At 40.0% G+C, this 14,025-nt stretch overlaps 1 pseudogene; it reads right to left on the bottom strand.

Moving 5' to 3' along the window:
* Window positions 1-14,025, bottom strand: part of LOC143690536 (ribosome biogenesis protein BRX1 homolog) — a 94,666-nt pseudogene that overhangs the window by 79,336 nt on the left and 1,305 nt on the right.

The raw sequence follows: 14,025 nt of genomic DNA, 5'->3' as shown, positions 1-14,025 counted from the left end.
GGCAGGAAAGGGAAGGCATCTATTTGCCATGAAGACAAGCTCTCTGAAGGGCCTGGCAGCAGGCATTGGAAGTGGTCCAGGTAAGCACTGGTGTAGGGCCTGAGGTAATGGGTGTCCTCATAAACAGGAAGAACAGGTGATGACCTGAAGATCATGTGGGCAGCAAGGAATACATGTCAGGAGGAAATGGGGCCCCAGCAACTGAGGAGGGTAATAAAAGCAATGCCAGATTCTGCTATTCAAGGAATAAGGCGTTAAACTTGGAAGATAAAATGGCACTGTCGTTTGATTAATTTTAGGCTTTTCTCACTAAATAGGCCAAATTAGCCCCCTGGGACTTCATGAGGGTGAATACAACTTCTGTGGTGTTTCTATATGAGCATCTGAGGTTGGGGTCTGGCTTCACAGTAACTTGAAGCAAACATTTAATGGGGATGAAGATCAGCTTCCTCAGAAAGTTTACCAAGCAAGCATTTGACTCATTTTTTACCTGTTGTTCACTGCAACATTTGGTAGTGCAAAATGACCTTTACATAAAGGTAGTCATTTGTGTATAGAGAAACGCCCCTTCTATCAAATGAGGATGATGTGACTGAGCTGGAATTCAAACCCAGACCCTCTAATCACAGTGGCCATGCTCTAAGCCACCACATGCTCAATGTGTTCATTGGAATAATGAGTATAAATTGCATAGCATGTGCCTGTTATATTGTTAAGGGCTTAATTAATAAAATGTAATAATTTAATGATAAAATAATATTAATGAATATAGTAATATTTTAAGGCATATTAAAGCTTTTTGAATTTTGGGAATGAAAATTAACATTCTGAAAGCCAACAAGAAATGAGCTCCTCAGGTTAGGCACTGTGTGTTACTTATCTTTGTAGCCTTAGAGTCTAAAAAGGCATGTCTTGTATATCATAGTGGCTCTATGACTATCTGCTGAATTAATACCAAATTTACTTATTGAGGGGATCAGATCAGCTCACAGTCATATATATTAAATGAAGTCTTACTTTCAATCATCAGTACTCCCAACAAAAACCTTGCTCAAGCCACTGGCATCTGACCTGTGTATTTAAAACAAGAATCTGTGCCGCTTTTGGAAGACCTCCTGAGAATGTCCTCTTAAGGCACATACAAAATACTTAGAATTACTGCCCTTAGTTTTGTCTTTATCAAATAGTATTTATCAAACAATACCTTCTTCTCAAATTGTCCTGAAACCTTATAAAGCACATTACAGGCTGACTCTTCTCTTTGCCAAGTGAAAACAAAATTATGAAGTATCTTAAGAAAGCTACTAAGTATTTGGGTTTTTGGAAAATCAAGGATTTTGAAGTATATATTTGATCATTTTTCTTACTACCTCAAAGCCATAAAAAATAATTGCTTTATGATATTTTGGCTTTCAGAAAATGGTTATCTATATATCATTTCTAAAATTACATATGTTTCAGAGATTTCTTAGTCAAATTCCCCAATTCTAAAAAAGCTAGAAAACCTGGCCCCAAGGAAGCCTTGTTTCTTGCTCAAGGTCACACAATCGGTATGTGGCAGAAGCAAGACTTGTCTCCTAATTCAGGGACATTTTCCAGGCATCTGGAAAGAAACGTGGCCTTGGAATGATCATGTTTGAGTAGGAAAAGAAAACAGAGGCACATTAGCACAGTTCAAATATTCAGACCTAAATGACATTATTCAATCACACAAATCTGAATGCTTATCATACATTTTAAACCATTTTTTTCTCAAGAACAAATTTTCTTGAGATTGTTCCCACTTTAAATTAAAGAAAAATGAAAGATGGAAGAATGTAGGAAGAGGTTAATTACAATCATGCTACTTAACACAATTAATTTTATGCAAATCAACAAATACTTATAAAAAATTATTGAATTACATTTAGTAAAATGTAGTTGTTTGCATAAAGGTGTGTAAATGATTGCTGCCAAAATCCTTAATATATGCAAGACAATATTTCACAATGTACCTCAGAGTTTTCAACTAGAGATGAATCACTGGAAGAGAGAGTCAATGTGCATGAACTTGATCTCATCCAGACTTCTGTGGCAATAAAAACCTTAGCTCCATGTTCTAGTTTGCTAGCTGCTAGAATGCAATATACCAGAAAAGGAATGGCTTTTAACAAGGGGAATTTAATGAGTTGCTAGTTTACAGATCTAAGGCCAAGAAAATGTCCCAATTAAAACAAGTCTATAGAAATGTCCAATCAAAGGCATCCGGGGAAAGATACCTTGGTTCAAGAAGGCCGATGAAGTTCAGGGTTTCTCTCTCATCTGGAAAGGCACATGGCAAATGCAGTCAGGGCTTCTCTCTCGGCTGGAAGGGTACATGGCAGACACGGCGTCATCTGCTAGCTTACTCTCCTGGCTTCTGGTTTCATGAAGCTCCCCGGGAGGCATTTCCCTTCTTCATCTCCAAAGGTTGCTGGCTGGTGGACTCTCTGCTTTGTAGTGTTGCAGCATTCTCTGCCCTCTCTGAGTCTCTCTCTCCAAAATGTTTCCTCTTTTATAGGACTTCAGAAACTAATCAAGACCCACTCAGATGGGTGGAGACATGTCATCCCCTAATCCAGTTTAACAACCGTTCTTAACTAAATCTCATCAACCAGGGAGATGATCCCATCACAGTCCCAAATACACAGCATTGAATAGAGACTATTCTACCTTTAAGAAATGGGATTTATATTAAAACATGACTTTCTTAGGGGGCATATATCCTTTCAAACCAGCACACTCCACAAGGGTCTAATTGCTATATACACACCCAAAAATGGTCTCCCTGGAACTGTGAATGTTGGTGATGGAGGGAAGGACTCGTAAAAGAGGAAATCATGTGCAATAATTACCTAGGTGTGCAAAGGTCTCTTTCGGCCACTACAAAACCTACCCTGAAGAAGAGACTACTGGCAGGAATGAACGGGAAAACCAGGAACAACAAGCCCACTGAAACTTCCTTGTGCTCCAGTCTCTGAAACACACAGAGTGAAGGACAAATTAATTTTTGCTTAACTCCACTAAGGCAGCATTCAACCATCTCTTTCATTCTCAAGTTTTCACTGATGGACTGAATAAATTAGACCAACATAAAACCTTCTGATCAGCATACTGGATTTAATGGAGAAGCTTTCAGGCTAAAACCTCTGGTACACCCAAGCATTCACATGTACCTCGGACACACATTTGCCACCAGAAACATCGGATATTTGCATGTTATAATCTGTATCCATTACACTTCATTCTGGGCTGGCCCCCCTATAGTCTGGCCCCATTCAGAATTCCCCCCACCAGGTGCCTTGTTTTCAGGAAGCAAAGCAAAGCAGTTGGACAAAATCAATCACACTAAGGCATCACAGATAATTTAACTTATTGTTCTCTCAGAAATGGAAAATGCATCTTAGAAAAGGGCCAACAGGAGAAGCTAAACTTAGTATAAAGAATTAAAGGCTAATGGTAGTATTTTGGGGCACCAAAGATGGAGAATGAGCTGAAGAGTTTCTTGAGCATTCTCAAATTAGGTCAGAAAACGACTATTTATTTGATGCAATATTTTGGAATATGAAATCATTACAATAATTCATTAAATAAACAAATCACTTTTATCTGATATTGTCCATATTGTAAATTTTTTTGCCACATACAATTAACAGGAAAAAATTCTGTTTATTACTAATATGCCATAATGGACATCATAAAAGTTTATATTTCCATGCCTGTGTATGATGCATTTGATGAGGGGCTTAATTAAAACAGTATTGGATGGTATTATTATAATAATAATTTTATTTAAGTATAATAATTTTAAATGAGTAATTTAAATTCATTACTTTTGGTATTTCAATATGCTCTAATGACATTGTTTCTGCTAATTTTCTTGGTTCCTAAGATGTCGGATGTTTACATTTTTAAATGTCATGCCGTACAATACAATCTTGGGGTACTTCAGGTATTGTTTGATATTATTACTATTTTTAAGTTGGCAAGAAAACCAGATAGTGCTTTCCATATTACAATTTTTAATGTTTCCTGTGAACATTTTAAATAGCATATTACTTTTAATAGTTGTAAAAGACTAAATAAAAGAATTTAAAAAAATGCAAGACTCCCTAATAAAAACTACAAATACTGTAAGTATACAAAGTAAAAGATTTTAAATATCTTGGGATATTTGTCACCTGGGTTTTATTACAATCTTCCTTTAATTGACTATAACATATAGAGTAATAAAATTTCCAAGAGCAATGCCATAAGAGCAATTCTAATTTGGACAGTTTCCCTAAAACAATGAATGGTTCTGTAACTAATGATGTCATTTCCTACCTAAAAGAATCATACCCTGTAGATTAGAAAAGAAGAAGAAAAAGAAAAGCTAGCATAACACGGCTCCCACTCAAATGGATGCAATAAGACATTCCCAGGGCCCATGAAAATTGAAAAATAAATAAACAAATAAATAAAGCAAGTTCATTTTATGTAAAAGATGCTAGCTATCTTTGTAATTCAGATTATATTTTGGGTTTACAAAGTATTTTCAGTTCAGAAACTCGGGAATATGTAATGCCAAGAGCAAATATTTCTTACTAAAATTAAAAAGAAATCCTAGAGAGTGAGTTTCTTGTTGAGTATGGCTCATTTACTCTGAATCTAGTATTTAGTGGTCGATGTTTCCTTTTTATAAGGGCGCTCCTATATTTTAGAGATAGCTTAGTACTTCTTTTAACTTTCTTCGAAAACTAAAATACTTATTAGAGAGTATTCGCGTGACTTCCTAAAGAGATTTTCAAAGAGAATGTCATACAGCCTGTTCGTTAATTCTAAGAATTAAGACGAGAGTGTGTGGCAACAGAACCCAGGTTGGGCCATTATTCCTGTCCCTGGACGGTGTTTTACCCAGAGAGCCGCTCCTGCCCGGCATCGGGGTGACTGGAGAACAGCCCTTCTTGGGATCTGAAGCAGGCGTTGCCTTCACACCCCCGACATCTTCCCTTGCCTGACCGAGGCCACCCTCCTCGCTACAACGGGCTTTTCCCCTTCTACTTGATGGGAGCCCGAGGGAGCACCTCAAAGCAGCTGGGAGGGAGGCGTCTCCACTCCACGTGCGGACTCCTGTGGGTCCTTCCTCTTCACACTGTGAGCGCCTGCAGCGGGCAGGATCCCTGCCGGGACGAGGAGATGGGCGAGAGTCAAGTAGCTCTCAGTTTCCTCTAGAAGACTGATATACAGATTAAAACTCACAATACCATGCATTCATTTGGTTGCTTCACCAAGTTCTTCTGGCTCCAAGCACAGTATTTCCTTCACGGTGATCACTGTAATTGCATACTCACCTGTGAGTTTACTATGTTAAAGTAGGTCTTCCCCAGGAGGCTGTGAGCTCCAGGAGGGCAGGATGCTCTCCAGTTGTGCTCACTGGGGCATAACTCATGCTTAGCTCACTGTCGGATGCTTAGTGGGTACCCAGAAATATTTGTGAGTAAATCAATAAGTGAATGAATGTACCAGGTGAGAGGAAACTGTGTGGGAGGGGCTGGAGAGGGCTTCCTGGTGGAGGTGATAATCTAGGTTTGAAAAATGAATAAGTGCTACAAGGCAGAGAATGTTGAGGGAGAGGTCATGACTAGGGTTTAGCCAGGCAGAGGGTACTGAAACTACAAGGCAGGAAGGTGTAAAATGCCACACAGTGTAGTTAAGGGCGATCCATCCTTCTGAAGTATGGAGTATGAGAGAGAAATGATATGAAACAATTAGGCTTACAAGTAGGAGACAGATCTTGAAGGTCTTAGGTGTTGTGCGGTGGAGTTGACCTTCACCTGGAAGCAATGGGGAGCTACTGACAGGTGGCACTGGCAGAGGAAGAAAACTGCCAGACCAGGCAATGAGGTGTCCCAATTTAAGTCCTGACCTGTGGCCAGTCCGCAAGTAGTCACCTTGAGAAGGCATGTTAGTCCCCATACCCGCAAGGTGCCTTTACTATAAAATAAGACAAGTGAGCCTCAGAGCTCTGTGCTGCTGTGCTTATAAAGATTACCCAGCTGTGAAAGCCCATGTATCAGTTATGTTACCCTGTGACATGAGGCTACTGGGGAGGGGTGAGGAGGGCTCTGTGATGGGAAATTGGAGATTCTGCACCATGAGCTGAGATATGTAGAGGCTGATCTGAAAAGGCAGGGAGCAGGCCTGTGCGCTTTATTTTAAAAATATTCAACTTAAGACCATGGCAAACTATCTAGAGAATATGAAATTGATTTTTAAAACAATAATATTCACAAATGATTATTTAACCTGAAATTCAATTGCTCCTATACTATTTTTCTTCCCTCCTTTCCAAACAGTTAATATAGGTTTAAAATATTTAAGATGATACTTTAAAATAAAAAGTAGATTTGCCAAGCAGAAAATTAGGAAGTGAGGAAAGAATTTGTCACCAGGACATGGCTAAATTCGGACAAGAAAAACTGAGAGGACAGCCCAAGTTTGCATTCCAGGGATCTGAGATGAGGCAAAGTTTCCTAAACAATGCATAGACTATTTCAGCCTAGTAGGTTTAGATGAAACTCAGACACAGTTGAGGGACTAGAAAGAGAAACTTTGGGATATTTTCCAAAGGAAGTGCTTTAACTTTCAAAGACTAATTTAATTTTTAGGCAAAATGACCAATGGAAACGGTCTCATTCCTCATTATAGGAAGAGAGGTAATAGGGATTGGAATTAAGCCATATAATAATACAGCTACTGAGAACATACAGTATTCTACCAATGGTCAACTGATGGCTTAGAGAGAAATTCTTTTTGTGTGTGTTTCGGCTGGATGATCAGTTAAACTAAAGGTGTTGGTACCTGGTGCATCCTATAGCAAATCTGTGAAAACAGGAGGTGTGATATTAATATATTCCCTGTAGCATGTATTACTGGGCTTGATTTTCCTTTTCTGGCCTGGGAGGATGCAGAGAAGCATCCTCCTGAGCCGCAAAGAGGAAAATATCTTCTCAACATGGCAGTTAGTCTCCAAGGTAACCAAGCATGAGCCCAGGGCTGCTCAGCCCCCAGTGGCACGGCCACACAGCTGGCAAGCACTAAGGGAAGAGCAGGGGTTCTTCTCAGTGCTATAAATCACCACTGATGAATTCCCGATTGGGAGCCTAAGTGCAGCGCGGCAGCTCCTGGCTGTCCCTTCCTCTTCCTCCTCTTGGCTCAGCTTTCAGCTGAGGCTACACAAAGACAAACACAGATACAGGCAGCAGCCAACACTGACACAGGATAGACTGCACGACAGGGGCTGGAGAATCTCAGGCTGGTTTTACAGGTAGGAAAAGTATAAAGCCAATTCTAAGAAGCCTGAATTACACTTGCCCCATCTCTTAATGATTTCATATTCAGCTGGGTCTAAGCTGCCTCCATGCTACACTGCAACAGGCCTTAAGGAGCACAGGTCATGCCTTTACCTTGAGTGCAGTCATGAAAGGACAAGGTTCTAGCTTTTTCTCTACTCTAAAAGCAACAGGATAAAGTGAGCTGGGGCAGAAAATGGCTAGTTTGAGGGTTGCAACGGTGTGCTGCCACCCCCCACACTCTACTTAACCCAAGCTGGTGATAACATTTCATCACTGTCATAAGCTCTAAAATTCCCTATAAAACTTAAATGAAGAAATTAAATACCCTGGAGGGAAGAATAAACGGTACACTCCATTCTTTCCCCTGCCAATTCGAACCTTGCTATTCCAAGACAGATGAAGGCAGGTTAAAATCAGAGTATTTATAAAAGCATAGCACACAATTTCTCATTCTTCTACCACTTATTATTGATCACCGCATAGAAGATGGTGCCTGGGCTGTGTACTCTAAAATCAATAAGGAAAAGAAACCAAAGATAATCTAAAGTTTCACTCACTTGGGTGATGATCCAAATATTTCAGAGTCACATTTCTTGAAGGAAGCCAAATGTTCCTCCTGCTTTATCAAACAAATATACTGAGAAATTTCTGGCTTACTTCATGACATATAAAAGTAACAATAAATCCAGTAAGCCTCTATCTTGGCAGCTAAAAAGGAAGAGAAAGATTTACTTGCACAACAGCTTCTGGGGGAGCCACTGTTAACAGGAATTCAGATTCCTTTCATATGTCCTGTATTCACGTAAAGGCAAAAAATCTTCTATAATCAAAATATGCTTAATCCTCTTTGGACAAGACCCTAATTTCCTACTTCTGAGACATATGGCAATTAAAGCTTGGTGCATTATTTTGTTTCTTAAGAAGTGTTTAAAAAGCTGCTTTCACAGATAACTAGCTTGACAGGATAGTTTGCATCCTCCATAATTGAATGTACAGTCAGCCTACTTTCACCACTTATAAGGGCAACCATAATTGATTAATAAAAAGTAGCAAAGGATTAAAAAAAAAAAAAGCCCTGTGTTTAAAAATGGCACCAAACCCTGTATTTTTCTGAGTACAGCAAATATTCTTATTACATGTACCAGGTCATGAAACATGCATTCATAAAGGGACTGCTTTCCATTGAATGGCAACATCCAAAATCTCCACAGTGTATCCAAGAGAAAGGAAACTTTATATGATCCATATGAGCCCTACAAAAGTAGAAAAGACAGGTGAAAATTCAATTCAAAGATCACTAATTGGGAGTTTTTTCTTCTTCCCCTCAGAAAATTCCTTTTAGATGTTAGGAACAAGTGCTTTTGGTTAAAAACAGAGGGTAAAACTGGTTCTCTAGCAACATTTGGCATTAAATTATTACCAGAAATGGCCTTGTAAAATAAGGGCCCATATATTGCTATATATAGATGATTAGAGTCTACTAGTCAAAGTTACTAATGGTAAGAGGGACTGTGATAGATTTGAATGACCAGCATTTTCCAGTGGTTCCAGTAAGGCTGACATTAAAAATATTCCTCTCCTAGGGCCACTTTTGAATACCAGATACCAGCATGTTAGCGTTAGAAATTAACCCAAGCCAACTTGGCTGCTTAAAGATGGCCAGTCTGTCTGTAAACACTGGTGGTCTCTGTTGATTAGTGCCAGATGGGATGTTATCAGTGAAAGCAAGTTTTGGATAAAATGTACCCAGAAGTACACAACATTTATTAGCAAGCAAGTATAAAAACCATGATACACAAGCTGCTCTTCTAAGCTCAGGGAAATCCCCCACTCGTCTTGCGGCTCTCCCATGCAACTCTGCACGCAAGGATGTCTCAGAGGATAATGTAACCATACAGAACAGCCCATCTTCTCATCAGCTCAGGCTCAGAGCCTTGGTGAGGTGCAAAGATACAGGACCAAGCTGAGCTCAGGCTCTAACTGTATGAGGCTGGTAGAGGGTCACTATGGTAATAGACAAAGGCTGCTGGGCTTGCCAGAATCTTAGCCCTTTCTCACTTGAGGGCAATGGTCCCCGTTTCATCTCTCTAGCCAGCACTTCTCTTGGCCACCACTTATTTCACCAGTATGAAATTATTTTCTAACAACCCTCATACTGAAGAGCAATCTTCTGAAATGGAATTTGGCAACAATGTTGGAAGCACTTATGGAGAATTCTCAAGAGCTTAGACTACCGATGACGGTACTTGAAGCACTAAGTAACCACTGCCTAGAGTGTACATTAAAATAACTTTACCTCATGCACATTCACCACATTGTGGACTTGCTGGATGTTATGGATTAGGTCATGTCACCCCCATAAGACATGTTCAAGTCCTGACCTCTGGCCCTGTGGATGTGAAGTCATTTATAGATAGGATGCATGAAGATCCAATTGGTTAAGGTGAAGGCAAACTGAATCACGGTGGGCCTTCTTCTGATATGACTGGAGTCCTCACAAGCAGAGGAAATCTGGACGCAGGGTGAGGAGAGGGAAGGAAGCAGATGACCACGTGATGGAGGTAGAGCCTGAGTTATGGACTGCCAGCAAGTCACCACCAGAATACTACCGACTTCACACCAAGTACGATCCTTTCTATACCTCGAGTTTAGACTTCTAGCCTCCAAAACTTTGAGGAAAGAAATTCCTGCTGGGTAACCCACCTAGTTCGTGGTACAACAGCCCTGAGAATAAGCAGTCCCTGCAAACTAAGTCAATGTATTTCAAAGTAAATTAGCACAGAGACGAGATAGGAACTCATGTGGTTTTGTTGCTCCCTATTTACTTTTGTATCTCAGCTTTCATCAAACAGGTGATTGGATGATTTTCCTCCCAAGATATCTGTCCAATTATGTTGTTTTCAGTCCCAAAAGAGTCACACAAGAACTTGAAAACCTACTAGAGAGACAAGGAAAACAATTTTGTGGAGAGTTACATAAAATGGTACTTCAGCTTTAGATGGGGGACCTGCCACTGAACATATGATGACTAAGCTTTTCAAGGTAAAACACACTCTTCAAGAGTTTAGACATTGTGGCTGGTGGGTCATGAAGAATTAACTTTACCCAAAGAAAGCTCTGGCCTTTGTTAAGGCTCCTGTGGGGTTACCTCCAGACCTTTGGAATTTCTCAAGTGATAGAAGTGTCTTTGACGAACACCCCACTTGGTATTTATACTAAGGAGATGACTCAGTGTGGGGCTTTGAGCATGTCAATATCAGCCTGACCTCTAGGAGGGGAGGAGAGCTGGAGATTGAATTCAACCCATCAGGCATATCTATGCCATGAAGTCTCAATAAGAAGACTGAGCACCAAGCTAGGTGAGTTTCCCTTGTTAGCAATATTCTTTGAGGATCTTCACACACTCATGGGCAGGAGAGTAAGCATCCCTGAGGACAAGGAAAGCTTCATGTTTGGGAACCTCCTAGACTCATCCTATGAGTTTCTTCATTTGGCTGGTTCTAATTTATGTTTTCTTGCTATAATGAAACAGTAGTAGTAAATATAACACTTCTCTGAGTTCTTTGAGTCATCCTAGAAAATTATTGAACCTGAGAGAGTCTGTGGTGATCCCCGAATTTACAGTGAGATGGTCAGAAGAGAAAATGGTCCTGGGGACCCCTGAATTTGCAGCTTGTGTTTGAAGTGAGGGAAGTCTCCTGGAATTTGTGCCCTTCTAACTGTGTAGCCTGGCCTAACTCTGGGTAGGTGGCTTGTAGTGTATCTTTTTTTTTTTGCATGGGCAGGCACCAGAAATCAAACCCAGGTCTCCAGCATGGCAGGTGAGAACTCTGCCTGCTGAGCCACCGTGGCCCACCCTGTAGTGTACCTTTTTCAACCACAAGTCTTCACAGACATTTACTTCACAGACAGTTACTTTTGAGGCAAATATTAGCACATGTAATTCTAATTAAAGCCTCTGCATTTGGAACTGAAAAATACTATTTCTACCACTTAGAAACCAGAATGAAGATGAAAATTCTATGAATCTGTTTCTGTTTCATACCTTACACGTACTGTTGATGGAAATTTTAGAACTTTAAAATAAAAGGTTCTAGAGGACTCCTTATTCAGGTGGTATAACTGTGGGGATTTATTGTTGTTGTTCTTGACAGTATGGATAAGACAAGTTAGAAAAATTTAAATAGTGCCCTGAAGGGATCATGTAGGTTTGTATAATTTATCCTCTCATCTTTGTATGTCTATGTCAACACACCCTCCAACAATTTGGAAATGTATCTGATGACAGAATTTTTATTTTGAGTAACCCCTCTTAATATCCTATATAATACTATAACATACTTTGAGAAATGCTGGTAATAAACTAGCCCAGACAGAACGAGGTTAAAAAGAAAAGTTTTTGCATAAAAAGTTCCTATAAACTTCTCTCAAGAAACTATTCAGTGTCTAGCAAACCAGTAATATTTCCTGCATCTGAAACACACCTTTCTTGCATATTTTAAACCTATTTCCTGATTTTCTGTCCTCAGTGGAGATGAAGAATAATGGGTCACCAGTTTCGTCGTGTGGATTCATAATTCATTTAGAGAACCTTATAAGAACATCCATCTATGTTCTTTGCTGTAACAGCAATAAGTTGAATTCATTAAAATGTCCTTGGCCTTAATCTGCAGTGAGGAAGGAGAACCTCTGTGGCTCCACTTGGAATGCCATGGTACTTAGAGAGTACTGCAGGTTCACCTGGGGGTAGGCTCTAAAGTCAGTGAACAAAACAAAATGCACACATAGAAAAAAAAATTACTCTTGAAAATTCATTAGAGAAACTCCATATGGGAGAGTGACATACCACGTATTTCTCAAGAAGCCAAACCACAAAAGTCATTCTTTAGAATAGAAACAAATGCCTGTCTCTTTGACTGAGCCCTAAAGAAGACTGTATCAAGAGGCCAACTCGTATAAAAAAAAAAAATGCATGTTTTTAAACACTGGAATCCTAGTCAATACAGCAAAATGCTGGTAGCATGAGGGCTCACAGGAATTGAGATTGACTGAGAGAGGGACAAATTCACCCTTTTCATCTTCTACTCTCTCCTGGGACTACACTCACTAAGCACAATACAAGGAATTTACTTACACTATTTTGGTTGCTATTCTCTTGCTTCTCTTTCATGGTTTTTGCTTATTAAATTTTTGCTGACCCAGTATAATTGAATTTACATAAATATACCTATGAGGCAATCTCAATATTTTAGTCAAGTTTAGAAGATAAATATAATGTATATGTAAATATATATTTACACATGTATTAGATATTTTAAGTATAAGCCAGCCTAAATCTGTTTAATTTTGTTTTATTTCATTGCAATAAAAATTCAGCAAACACCTACTACACACAGTGAGTGAAGGGGTTGTTGCAATGAATGCAACATTACTTCTGCTTCCAAGGACTTTTATTTTCGGCATGGGCAGGACCTGGGAATTGAACCTGGATGTCTGGCAGGTGAGAATTCTGCCACTGAGCCACCGTTGCCTACCCTCCAAGGACTTAATTGATCAAAATATGAACAAATTAAATTACATTCTGAGTAAGACTATGCCAAGTATCTTAATCGACTAAATCCCCCTCATTCACCTTGCATGAGTTCTCTTAAGAGTCCTATTCCCCATCCTCAGCAATGATTCTTTTAGTAATACTGAGCAACTGATCATTCATTCAATATACTTGTGTGCAGTGCCACACTCGTGTCCCACACTATTCTGGTTTCTCAGGGAAACATCAAGTTGCTGAACAGAGAAAAACTCCCTGCCTTCACAGAGCTAGCATTCTAAGTGTGGTGGGAATGGTGTTTCTAGAGACACTGCAAACAAAGAAGTAAATTAGGTATTATTAAAAATGCAGGAAAAAATGATAGAGCATGATAAGGGGTTCCTGCCAGTGTGGGTGGATGTTGGTGACAATTTCACACGGGTGCATCCAGGGAAAGCCTCATTGAGAAGGGGCTAATTTAGCAGACTTGAAAGAGGAAATCTGAGAAAGAGTGTTCCAGGCTGAGGAACCAATAGAAAGCTATGTAGGCAGGAACGTGCCTAGGGAACATTATGGAGGTCACTGTGGCAGGTGCTGAGTAAGCAGATGAGGTCAGTGAGGTGGTGGGGAAGGTACTGGGGTGGGGATGGTGGGATCAGGGCTCAGGTCCCCTTGGAACATGTTTACCTTTGTAAGGACTTCAGTCCTTACTCGGAGAGAAAGGGATGCTGCTGGAAGGTTTTGGGCAAAGGAATCGTGTGATCTGACATGTTATTCTGGCTGCTGTGCTAAGAATAAACTGGGGGGATAGTGCAAGGTTAGAAGCCAAGAGGTAAGTTAGGGGAGAGGATGGTGGCTTAGACCTGGTGGTAACAGAGGAGGTAGTGAGACGAATTCAGATTCTGGATATATTTTGAAGGTAGAAAAGACAGTATTTAGTGATGGATATAAGCTAGAGAGAGAGGAATCAAGATAAACATTTTGGTCTGAGCAACTGGTAGTATGGCTTTTTGTCAAAAAGACTGTGGTGGGCAGGCTTGCTGGGTAAACTGGGAGGGCAGTTTCTGCTGTGTGAAGACTGAGACATAGCTGCCGTCCAAATAAAGAAGGATTTCCATTGTGCCCTCCTCCTGACACAGCCAC

This window comes from Tamandua tetradactyla, chromosome 7 (genome assembly GCF_023851605.1).
Source record: "Tamandua tetradactyla isolate mTamTet1 chromosome 7, mTamTet1.pri, whole genome shotgun sequence".
In the NCBI taxonomy this organism is placed as follows: domain Eukaryota; kingdom Metazoa; phylum Chordata; class Mammalia; order Pilosa; family Myrmecophagidae; genus Tamandua; species Tamandua tetradactyla.
This window is presented reverse-complemented; position numbering and strand designations above follow the sequence as displayed.